Below are 13,062 nucleotides of genomic sequence, written 5' to 3'. Positions count from 1 at the left end.
AGAAGGATGCCCAGGTGGCCTAGTTCTGGATGCAGTCCCTGATATCTGCCCCTGAGGTCCCCCTCCAACAGCCTCAGTCCTCTGGATCACCTGTGCTGACCTCCTCTGCACAATCCATGAGGACGCTCGGCTCTTGGAACAAAGGAGCTGGGACTCAGTCTTCTGATGCTGCAGGACTTTTCCTTAGCTCAGCTAAAGACAGTGTCCTTGTCACATGGCCATGAAAGATTAGGCCCGAAGACCAATTTGAAGGGTAAGACTAATAGCATTTATTGGGCAAAAAAGAAAATAAAGGGGGAACAGGGACTCAGCAGAACAAGAATCTCCCCATTATAGGCTTCCTGCCTCACAGAATAAATCCCAGCTTCCAACCAGAAGGAGGAGTGGCCGGGCTCCTCCCTGCTGCAAACAGCGCCAACTCCTGTGGCTCCACTTCAGTGTGCATTCCCAGTGAGCGGGCTGGCTGGAGTTTCTCTGAGGACCCCCTGCCACCTGGCTGTCTCACTGAGAGTGTGTCAGGTTCACTGGAGAACAAGAGGGGGAGGCAGGGCGATGCCAGGGATGCAGAGAGACCGGGGGTCAGGTTCCCAGGGCTGCCAGGACAGGGGACCACAGACTGAGACTCTTCACCAACAGAAAGGGGTTCTCTCATGGTTCTTGAGGTCGGATGTCAGAGATCAAGGCATGGGCAGGGCAGGCTCCCTTGAGGCTCCATGGGAGGGTCTGTCTAGGCCTCTCCAGCTCCTGGTGGTTTTTGGCAATTCCTGGGGTTGCTCAGCTTGCAGATGCATCACCTGATCTCTGCCTTCATTGTCACATGACATTTTCCCTCTGAGTGCGTGTCCACTTCTGTGCCAGGTTTCCTCTTTGTATAAGATGTTTGTTGAACGCTTACCCTGTCCCTTGGTAAAACAGTAAGGAGGACTTTATTCAAGACCACTGCAATGGAAGAGGGAGACTGAGATCAATGCCAAATGCAATGAAGACACCTGGAATTTGCGGTCTGGGAGCCCATGAGGGGCTGGTGGATGGAAACACCAAGAGGAGACTCCGTGGACAGGGACTCTCACTGTGGACTCAGCAGGGCTCCTGCTGCAACTGGGCTGCAACTGGGGGTGGCCAAGGCAGACAAAAGCTTTGTCAATGAGAGAGACCTTGTCAGGAACACACTTGTGTCCTTAGACATTGACCATTGACATTTGATTTGTCCTTTAGCACTGACCTTACACATTTGATATGACCTTTGACATGGACTTTCACATTTGATTTGTCCTTTGGCATTGATCTTAAACACTTGATTTGTCCTTTGACATTGACCTTTGACATTTCTTATTAGAGTAAGGCCTACCTCAGTGACCTCTTGTCAACTTGGTGATCTGCAAAGATCCAATTTCCAATAAGGTCACATTCTCAGATAGTAGCGGTCAGGAATTTGACATCCTTTAAGGAGACATAACTCAACCCATACAAAAGGGTATCTTTACCTTACAAAATCTAGCTAGGAGCATTGGCAGCAGGTCAGGCTCCCTAGAAACAGAGCCTAAGAGATCTTCTGACCTGGGGAGAAGTTACTGTCAGGATAAACCTATAAAGGAGGGAAGGAAGGAGCCTGGAGGTAGAGGAGACCTTCATCCCACCTCAAGCCAGGATGACTCAGGCCTTGACCTGATCTCAAAGGAGAGGCCAGAGCCCAAACTGCTCTGCAGGGTGCTCCACCATTGCTGCAAGGGGACCTTTGTATCTTTACCAGTCAGTCCTGGAGAGGGGTCAGCCTTCCGATCAGGCGGCTTCTGCAGTGGAGAGCAATTCTCCTGGGAGCTGAGGGACAGCTGAGAGACCTCAGGAGTCACAACACACTGGGGGCCGGTCTCAGGCCTGGCGAGGGAGATGGAGTAGGGTACGGCTGAGCAGGGCACGGTGCAGCCCACGCATGTGGCAGCAGAAACGATGCTCCAGGTGGTCACCTGGGCCGGCCTTGCTGCTGCACTGGGAGCTGCTGGCTCCTGTCCTCTCTGACCCCATACATCTCGCAGAGAACTAATGCCTTTTAATGAAATCAAGCGACAGTGACAAAAGCCCTAATTGTATGTCTTCTTCATTCTGCAGCTGCAGCTGCAATGCCCTTAGGACATTTCCTTTGACCAAGTGCAATTTATCTGAACTGAAAAGGAGCAGCAAGAAGCAGCCGCAACTCGCAACTCAGAGCTCCATGGGCAGAGCAAGAACCTCGGGTTTCTCAGTATTTTGTTGGTCCTGTGTGTCCCCATGGGATGTCATCACTGCAGTTCAGGGGTGGTGATCAAACTTGTTTCCTTGGTGGACAGTTTCTCATAATCTAACCCCAGCAGCAATTCCAAATTACTTTAAATCGAAGGAAAGAAATATCTCTTTTGTTTCCTTCTTCTGAGTTTGGGTAGAAGAAACTTTGTTGCAAAAGGACTTAAAAAAATACCCTAAGGGGTTGCATTATTTGAAATGTCACAAAATAACCTTTATGTTGGACACTTTAAATAAAAGAATGCTCTGTGAATAGGTGGGGGACGATGGAGAGCAGGTGAAGATATTTTATTAATTACTTTTTTAGAATCTTTAAAAAATTTTCCCCAAACCATAAGGCAGAATGACCCTAAATCTTTGGAGGATAAAATCTTGGGCTAACTTAAAAAAATTCTTCACATACTTGCGCTGCTCGGTTTCCATGGGAACCTAAAGAGGAACTCTATGATGCCTGGAGAACATCTATTTTTACATTAACCCTTCGTATCACAAACAAAGGGAAAATAGACAAGAGAGGGAGAGATGGAGAGGGGCACCTTAACCATCTTCACTTGTGCTTTAAAGACCTCACAAGTGCAGTTGGGCTGGAGGACAAGCCCGCCAACATCATCTGAAAACGGAAAGCAGACTGGTATATTTCTTCCCTTTAGAATGACTCTCGGGAAAAGTAATTAACATGAATATCCTTAAGTCTGTTATTTGCACCACAAAGACAATTGCAATTCAGGGAGCAGCATTTTCATCCCAGGACCTGTGAGCCTCAGCATGGGGGATTTGATCCTGGAGGCAGTGAGAAATGTGTGTATGCAGGTCATGATTCTGGGTTTGCACCTGGGCTCGCGGCCAGCCTTATGCCACTGGGTCTGGGTTTCCTGCAGTTCTGAGCCCCTTGGGAGGGGCCTGGAAGTTGTCAGTGGGGGAACAGAGTCGCCTCTTAGGAAATAATGTTAACCACCACCCATATTGGGGCCAACCTGTTTCAGAGGCTCCTAGTAAAGGTAAATTTAGGCCTCTTTCCTCTCTGAGAAAGGAAAAGGCGTAACTTGTGAGAAGGAACAAAGGCTTCAGCAATGGTGGATGGAATGTGATATAGCTTCATTTATGTTTTTAAACTGTCCCAGTGTTGCAGGGGAAAAATACCACCACCAACACCACAACAAAAGCAGCAACCTTGGGGAGTAAATACAAGTGGGTTTTCCCAGGTCACATTTTCCCCTAAAATAAACCTATTTTTAAAATAACACATGAATCCAACGGCAACAGGAAGCTGATGAAGCTAAATGTGAACACCTGTTTTTTCCTACACAAGAAACGAAAATAAACTCACTGTAATGAAAATCAAGTGCAGAAAAATGATTGCCTAATTAATTGAATGCTTGACTGATTAGTTGTGCTTCGTAAATGTCTCTGATGTCTTTTCTATTGATTGACAGTGCAGGAAAAAAAAAAAGACAGAAGGAGGTAGCCTGGCCAATCCAGCTGGCCTCAAAAGGGTCAGAGGTGGAATGTCAAGAGGGGTTGGTCAAGTGCTTCACTCTGATGAATAGGTACTCCAGCACTTTGGGGACAAGGTTGCCTCTGCTGCCAACTCTGTCCCTGCCTTTCTCTGATCCTTGGAGGACGAGGTGACTGGATGAGAACCGGCAGATTGGACTCAGGGTGATTTTCTGAAACATTGCTAAATTGCCTGGGATAATAGAAGACATGAGCCATGTACCCATTCTGTTCAGCCCTCGTGACAATTGCTAATCTCCCCCCTATTTGATTAACATTGTATTCTCAGCTAGACTGTAAGCTCCGTGAGGCCAGGGACCAATCATATCTGGTCCCCAGCTATCATTTCATGTTGAGTACTTATCCATGGCTGATACAAAGTAAGCACTCAATACACATTGGCTGAATGAAATAAATGTTTGAAAAGAAGAGCATGATGAGTATAGTGGTTTTTTTCCTATCGCTCCTATAATAGATTACTGCAAGATTGTAGTGAAAATAGCCCAAGTTTATTATCTCATTGTTCTGGAGGTCAAAGTCTGAAATGGGTCTCTCTGGGCTGAAATCAAGGTGGCAGTGAAAGGAGTTAGCCAACTTGCTTTAGGCAGACATTAAGTGAAGGGTCCCTAGAGAACCTCTGGCCTGTCCCACAAGTGCTTATACCAGATTTTTTGTGCAGATAAAGGAATTTGCACAGTGGGGCACACAGTGGACTAAGGGCCTGCATGCACACAGGGGTGATGGGTTAGAGCCACCAGGAATTTGTGCCTTATACAAATAGGAAACCTGGCCCCGTGTGTGTGTGTATACACACACACACACACACTCACTCACACCCTGGTATTCAATTGGGAATGGGGCAACTGGGAACCTGCTTTCAGGAACCCTCTCTTTGCTGTGAGCTTTCATTTCATTTAATAAAGTTTATTCCACTTAGTCTTGAAGTGTTTGTGTGCCTAATTCTTCCTGGTTGTGAGACAAGAACCTGGACCTAGCTAAGCAAAGAAGTAAAACATCCTGCATCAGCAGCAGAGCTGCATTCCTCTGGAGACAAAAGGGGAGCATCTACCTCCTTGCCCTTTCCAGCTTCTGGAGGTCTCCTACATTCCTGAGCTGGTGGCCCCCTCCATCTTTAAAACCAGCAACATTGGGCCAAGTCTTTCTCATGCTTCTCTCTCTCTGACTGTTTCTTCCAATTTCCTCCTCCACTTTTAAAGATTCTAAAGATTACTTTGGGCCAACGTGGGTCATTCATGATCCTCTCCCCAGTTCAAGGTCAGCTGAACAGCCTTAATTCTATCTGCAATCTTCATTCTCCTTTGCTATGTAAGGTCACATATGTGAGGTTCCAAGAATGAGCACATAGACATCTTTGGGAGAGCATTATTCTGCCAACCACAAATATCATCAGACAAAATGGGATTTCCCTGAAAGAAAAAAGAAAGTGATTATATTGAGATGCTATTTTGCTCATTTTTATGTTGTCTGCAGGGTCAAACAGAGGGTTTCTGTAGCAGGTGTTTGGTTAATAAATGTTTGTGGAATAGATTCATACCCTATACTCATCTATCAAAAGATGACCACCTGTTCTGTTCTCCTGATAGTTCAGACTCATTAGAACAGAAAGGGAGCACAAAATAGAACTCTGCCTCTCTAACTACATTTTAGACTCCTTGGTGATAGAAACCAACCCACAGTCATGATAACTAGCTAACATTCAGAGAGCACTCTCTAATCTGCAAGACGCTTTGCCAGCCTTAACTCACTGGATCTTCTTTCTCACCCAGTGGGTGGTAATTACTGTTTCCATTTAGCAGAAGGGGAAATGGAAGTCAGAAGACATTGAGTAACTCAGCCAAGATCTAATAGCCGGTAAATGTCAAGGCCATGTCTTATTGATCTACACGGATAGCCTGTCCACCCTGCCACACTGCCTCTCTCTGAATGGAGATAAAATAGCAGCCAATCTTTTGTTGTGTGATAAGGACTAAAAAATGCTAAAGGCAAGACCAGTCATTTTCGGGTGTTAGAGAAAGGTCTGTGGCAGGGCAGAGCATGAAGAAAGGGAAAAATTTTGCCTGAGGGAGAGGACAAGAGTAGCAAGAGGATGCTTGTGTCCTGGCAGAGAACCCAAGGGCTCTCTGTGCTTGAATCCCAACCTGCCATGTCTAAGAGGCTCATCCCACTCCACCCAGATACTGTGTGTTACATCTCATTTGCAGCTACTTCTTTAACACCCAACTCGTCCACTTGTCAAGTCCAGTAGGCATAAACTCCTGGAGGCCTTGTGCATCCTGAATTCCCAGCACATTCATGGTGATCAGCACATCAGTTTTTGTGGAAACCACCTAAGCATCATTTTCCTTGTTTATTCCATTTGGAGCTGATTGTGTCCAAAAGGAGAGTGGGAGGGAAGGAAGGAGGAGGAGGGAAGAGGGAGAGAGAACATAACAGATTCATCATGGCCTTTGGGTTCTGTTGTTGCTGTTTCTTGAAACTGGTTAGAGCAATCTCTTGACTTCTGAAGAAAAACATTTGAGAATCTTTCTTCACCTCCCTGTTTTCTCTGTGGCCCAGACTTTTCCTTCTTAAGGTTTTCTGAAAGAATACGTACAAGAAACAGCAGGAAATAAAACCCCAAGATATGAAAGTCAGTCTGACTTGCCCTTACCTAACCTTAGTCAGTAATATCTGAAATGGGGATATTTCAATTATCCAAGCTTCCTCTCTCTTCCAGCGGCAGAGCCCCACTGACTGTGCAGGGAATAATACACATTCTACGATGTTGGCAAGTATGGATTGAGCACTGGGCTCGGCCCAGACATTAGTGCTCAAATGCGTTGATGGTGAGGAGTTATAAAGAAATTGAAGACATATCCTTGCCCTTGAGAAGTAATTTAGTTGGGGGGAAAAAGGTTCCTAGTGATCCATGAAATGAGTAGAGGACAATTAAAGATTTAGTTGCCAACGTATAATTGTAACATAAACTGCATACAGCAGAATGGTGGAAATAATTAAAAAGAACAGGATTACGATAATTCTGAAGTCATCCGAGACAAGACCAGGCAGCCAAAGTTTCCATTGGTAGACTGGTCCCTTCATGTAGAATGTTAATGGCCACAGGCAGGCTGGATGTTGGACCCAGAGATGACCAAGCAAAGGAGATGGATAAAGCCCCTGTCCACATGGGGCTCATGGAAAGCGAATGGTAATAAGCCTCATGAATGAAGAATTGGGGGTACTGAGAGACAGAATGGAGAATCTGCCATGGGGAAGAGACGGGTTGAGAGCTGCCTCACCCCATATACACACCCGTCACCTGCCTTTGTGATTACTCCCCAGCAATGATCATAACTTGAAATAACCTCCTTTGCTGACTTGTTTCTTGAAGCCACCCTCCCCCTCACCAGAATGAAAATTAAGTGAGGTTAGAGAGCTTCTACTGCACGTTCTCCACAGTGCCCCTGCCTCCAACACAGTTTAAAACACATGACCTGAGCTTAAAATTATTTCCTGTGTGAATGAAAGCATCGTGACATTATTAGGGATGCATTGTGTTCATCACATCATTAAATTATATTTGTTATGAAATGCATTATCAATGTCAGGTCTTTTCAATCCAATAGAAGCCATATACATACAAACATTTTTATAATACAAATTTTCAAAGAGATGTGAACATGGATGACTGTTGGTCACTGTAACTGCACTTTTGCTAATGGCAGCATCAACCTCTTTTTATTTTTTATTTTTTATTTTTTAACTTTTTTGCTTGTTTTTGAGACTGAGTCTTCTTCTGACACCCAGGCTAGAGTTCAGTGGCATGATCTTGGCTCATTACAACCTCTGCCTCCCAGGTTTAAGTGATCCTCCAGCCTCAGCCTCCCAAGCAGCTAGGATTACAAGCATGCACCACTACACCCATCTAATTTTTCTGTTTTTCATAGAGACAGGTTTGCACCAAATCGCCCAGGATGGTCTTGAAGTCCTGACCTCGTGTGATCCACCCTCTTCGGCCTCCCAAAGTGCTGGGATTACAGGTACCCTTTTTGGTTTTTTTTAATCGATGTTATTACTTCAGTGCAGTCTAACACTGCTCAATTTTTCATGCTCTCTTTATAGGATAGGGTCTGTGCCACTTTAAACATGAAATTAAAGCAACTGAATTTTTAGAAGGAGAATACTTGGCCACTCCTTGCTTTGATATAAATTGTGTTGCGTGTTGGGGCCCCTGCCCTCCCCCTCGGTGCACCAATAGATGCCCCACCGGGGCTGAGCAGATTCCACATGCATGCGGGATGGCAGTGTGACTGCACAGTTCTCCCATTTCCTTTTTAAATCACGGGAAGAAGGCACTGAAACAAAACATCTTTTATTGCCTGTGCTCCAAATGCACCACAGGGAATGTTTACCAAGGGGCTTTTAACACAAATATTTTCAGAGATTTCCATGCAGTTGAGGTCCTAGACTATTTGGATTTGAGTAGATGGAGCAAATTGATCTATAAACTACATGCTTTAGTAATTACCTGCAATATCCCAGGCTTTCTGAATTCCATCTCTCTTTCCCTGGCATGATGTGATATCCCCAACAACTGAATTGCTTCTTGGCAATGTGTTGGCTGTTAGCTGTGAAAAGTCAGTACAATTCCAAATGTGTGGGTCAGTAGCTTTATTAAGACTGATGACCTCATGCAGGAGGCCTAGGCAGACTTGAGGCAGCTGAAGCTGGAACAGCTACATATGCTTCTAATACGGAGCCCCCTGAATTCTAGTTATTTAAGAAAATGCTCCCTCACTCTCTTTCTCCCTCCCTCACACACACACACACACACACACACGCACACACACACACACGCACGCATATCCACTCAGACTGAGCTGGGTCATGACAAGCCGACACCACTAATTTCATCTCCAAGTTTTTCAGTTTGTCACGTCAGGCAGCAGCTAATAAGTGCACTTGAAGATGGAAATTCATTGAACATCTTTTCCCAAATCAGTGGATTCTGTGCCTGCCATCACTTCATTTAACATCTCATTAGGAAAGACGGCATCACCAGCCCATCCAAAAGCAGCCTCATTATCTCCCTTCATGGCTTTTGCCCCTGACACAGTTGTGTAGGGACCCTGTTTCCATCAGGCGTCTGATGGGCCCTGCCTCCGTCTCCTGCAGGCTCCACTCCACCCCGTGGATAGGGAGCCTGGTTGTGGACTCCTGGTGGCCTTGGAGTTACAGGAACAGACTGTGCCCTGGGTCTCCCTTGCACTGGAAAGCTCCCTCTCTATAACTTCAGAGGGAGAAGACTCTTAGTAACCTAAAATACTAAAATACATGAGATTGGAGGAACCGACTCTGCTTCGTTCATTCCTACTCAGAGACATCTCCAGTGAGCCAGGCCGTGGGGTGATGTGGGGCTGGACTGTTAGGAAACTTTACAACTGAGTTCAGACTTGGAACTGTCCTCTCCTCTCCAACACAGCAAAGGTCAATCGAATTTATACTAAGTACTTACCAAAGCTCTAAACCAAAAGAAGGCACTCCGTGTACCTGAAATAGAGGCACGTGCTAGGAGGAGGCAGAGCTGTGGACATGCAGGGCTCCAGGGCAAGAGTCTATTGGAAGTGGTAGGGATCTGGTTTCTGAAACTGACAGGGACCCAGGCACCCCACATAGCAGGACACCCCAGCTAGATTCATGGATGAAGCCTGGAGCGAGTGTAAGGAGGCCGGGAAGAGCCGGTCCCAGTGTGGGCAGAGCAGCCACGTGGTCCAGACTTGGGCTAAGCTGCCACTTGCCCTGTGACTGCACCTGTGCTCTCCCCAGCATCTTGACAGGCTGGAGCAGGGGCCTCCAATGCAGCGTGGTTCTGACCAGGATTCTCAGGGGCAGAGAAAAGGCACCTGCAGAACCACCAAATGGGGTCAGGTGGAGGGCAGAGGGGGAGAGAGACCCACTCAACAGAAGGTTCTGAACAGCATGAAGAAGATTTACATTAAAGATTTACACTAAAGCGACAATTATCAGTTAAGACGTTCATCACCAATGAAATGCAAACAACAGGAAACCTTGAGATGTCTATAGAATACCTTATGGTCTCAAAGGTCTAAAGGTCTCAAAGATGTAAAGAAAGAAATACATGAAAAATAAGAAAAGATTATGAATTAGATATGAATTAAAAACAGATCACTTTTTAAAGCTCAATTCAAGATCCTAGAAGTGAAACATATAGTCATTATTTATTTATCGTTTTGACACAGGGTCTCACTCTGTCATCCAGGTGGCTGGAGTGCAGTGGCGTGATCACAGCTCACTGCAGCCTCACTCTCCCATGCTCAGGTGATCCTACCACATCAGCCTCCCTGGTAACCAGGACTATAGCCGTGAACCACCACAACTAGCTAATTTTTGTATTGTTTGTAGAGACGGGATTTTGCCATGTAGCCCAGGTTGGTCTCAAACTCCCGGATTCAAGTGATCCACCCATCTCGACCTCCCAAAGTGCTGGGATTGCAGGCATAAGCCACTGCGCCCAGCCTGGAACTTTTAAAAATTACAAATGGATATGAACCTGGTCAGAGAACGATTTGTGAACTGGAAGATAGTATTGTGAAGCTCCTTCCAATGCAGCACACAGAGAAAACATCTTAAGACATGAGAGATAAGATATATGGGAAAGAAATTGAGATCCCACCACACAGGAAGGAGAAAACAAGGGGAATGGCAAATAAACAATATTTGAAGTAAGCATGGCTAGAAATTTTCTAGATTCAATGAAAAAGCAGGAACTTTCAGCTAATGAAACACTTGGAGTGCTGAGCAGGATAAATATATACGTGTGTGTGTGTGTGTGTGTGTATATCTCCACACGTGCGTGCACACACACACACACACACAAATTATGATGAAACATTGTTGCAGTGCAGAAAGATGAAACAAAATATTTAGAGGTACCAAAAAGAAAAGAGACATTATGACAAAAGAATGACCATGAGACTGGCAACAAGTGTCTCCTCAGTGACAGTAGATGCTAGACGACAATGAATAAATAGCCTCAGAGTGTCAAGAAAACTAACTGCAAATGCCATATTCGATGTACCCTGTGAAGCCATTATTCAAGAGTGAGGGCAAAAGAGGCCAAGATATTTTTAGAATATGAACTGGAAGAAAACATGATTTACCACCCTCAGATGGTTCCAGAGAAAGCTACTAAGGGATATATTCTAGCAAGAAGAAAAGTGAACCAAAGGGGAAGGAGTGGTCTGCTAGAGATAATACTGAGCAAAAAAAAAAAAAAAAAATAGTAATAATAAAAGTATTTTGGTGAATGTGTTTAACCACTAATTGGAAATTTGTATTTAAGAAAATCGAATTAAAATGTAAGATAATAATGTAGGGTGGGGAAAACTGGAAAAGGAGGGAAACATCAAATAACCTTAGACTTTGTTAGAAAAATAGACAGTTGTTATGTTAACAATTTAAGTGTACCAGCTAAAATATATGGAGAGATATACTATAATAACTTCCAAATTGGTAGGAAAAAATATAAAAGAAAAGTTGTGTCGAAAACAACAAGTCAATACATAGAGAAAATGGAAGCTAGTATCAATAAAAAACAAAAATAGAGATAAATATACCAATACTTACAACAAATGTGACAGTATTACTTATTAAAGACAGAGATTAATTAGATAACTTAAAAATCCTTCTATATGCCATTTAAAAGAGTAATGCTAAAAGCAGACATTTGTAATAAATATGTATACAACGATGTACTAAAACTACATATAACATAATTCACGGATTAAAGAAAAATCATAGTAGCAGTGACAAAATATTTAGAATTGATAGAAAAAAATCCCACTTTATGTCAGAACTCACAAGATATAGCTAAAGCAATTCTTTAAGTAAATTTATAGCTTTTAATGCATTTAAAAATGTTATAAAATAAGCTAATCATTCAATTAGAGAACCAACTAAAATAAAAGAGAGTAAGCCTATAAGAAGGAGAAGAAAATCAACAGTAGATAAGGGCAGAAATTAAGAAATCAGAAAGGACAAACAAAATATGGCTGATGGATAAAACCAAAGATGTTTCTTTGGAAACTAACGAAAAAAAAAATACTCAACTGAGTAGACAGATCATGGTGAAAAAAGCAGGCACAAAGCATTACTAGGAACATAAAAAGAGATGCAAAAGGAAGGTTAAAAATCATAGGACTATCATGCACAACTTTTTGACAATAAATTTGAACACCTAGAAGAAATGGTTTTTAGGTAAAATTTATAAAAATCATTCAGACACTAGGCTCTGGTGATTTTTCAAGGAGCGTTTCACAAAAGCTTCAAGAAACAGAAAATTGTCTTCTTATACAAATTGTTCCAGAATAGATGAAGCAAATAAAATACTCATTTTCTGATGCCAGTATAATTTGATATCAAAACTGAGCAAGGGCATTATGAGAAATGAAAATTATAGGCCAACCTCCCAAAGAATATAGATGCAAAAATTCTAAATGAAATATCTGAAAATCCAGTCTCACAATGCATTCACAAAAAGTGCATCATGGTCAAGGGGGTTTGTTTGTCCTGGGAAGTGAGAGGCAGTTGAGGTACTGCCTCGGAATGTCACTCAAATGGATCTGCCTTCACATGGAGACAGGTGGCCAGCGTCAGAAGGAGTTTCCCACTTCCACTCTGCAGAATCCAACTAGTCAGACATGAGCAGCGCAGAAGAGCGCTCCCCTCGGACCCCCCACCACACACACCAGGAATGTCAGGCTACATTCCTGATATTCATCAGGTGATGGTCAGGCCGTTGTTAACTGTCTCTAAAATAAAAATTGGTGTCAGCCAGTGCCAGAGAAAGGCAGTCTCCCAGTAAACAGAAACACTTGAAACTGGTGATCAGCAGCTTCCTGATAAGATCTCAGGAGTTGGGCCAGTGGGCTCGAGTATGCCCAGTAAGATGCATAATGGCAGAGTTTAACCGGTGCATGACCTCCTAGTGACATCGCGCTGGTAAGAGAAAAATGCCTCAAGTGAGCATGCGCACAACTCCAGTAAACACACTGCGCATGCTCCCCTCCTGAGCGCTGGGAGGCCACTGCGCATGTGCACAACCCACCCCGAGGGAGGAGTCAGGTGAGAAGAGGCGGAAGACTCTGGAAGCGTGCCAACATATAAAACCCCAAGTCAAAGGTCAAACCACACACTTGATCTTTCAAGTCACCCTCTTGGCCCTCTTCCAAGTGTACTTTCCTTCCTTTCATTCCTACTCTAAAGTTTTTA

General features: G+C 44.1%; 1 long non-coding RNA gene across 1 annotated transcript; it reads right to left on the bottom strand.

Moving 5' to 3' along the window:
* Positions 1–251: 251 nt before the first annotated feature.
* Positions 252–12,838, bottom strand: LOC105545499. The gene is made up of 7 exons (XR_001006935.1): positions 12,257–12,838; positions 9,287–9,321; positions 8,300–8,534; positions 1,748–2,161; positions 1,666–1,670; positions 1,485–1,585; positions 252–939 (listed from the first exon to the last, which is right to left on the bottom strand). It is a non-coding gene; the product is annotated as an uncharacterized LOC105545499 (long non-coding RNA).
* Between the last annotated feature and the right edge of the window lie 224 nt (positions 12,839–13,062).

The sequence above is a fragment of the Mandrillus leucophaeus genome, unplaced genomic scaffold (genome assembly GCF_000951045.1).
Source record: "Mandrillus leucophaeus isolate KB7577 unplaced genomic scaffold, Mleu.le_1.0 Scaffold330, whole genome shotgun sequence".
Lineage (NCBI taxonomy): Eukaryota > Metazoa > Chordata > Mammalia > Primates > Cercopithecidae > Mandrillus > Mandrillus leucophaeus.
Note: the sequence above shows the minus strand (reverse complement) of the source record. Positions and strands in the feature narration are given on the sequence as shown.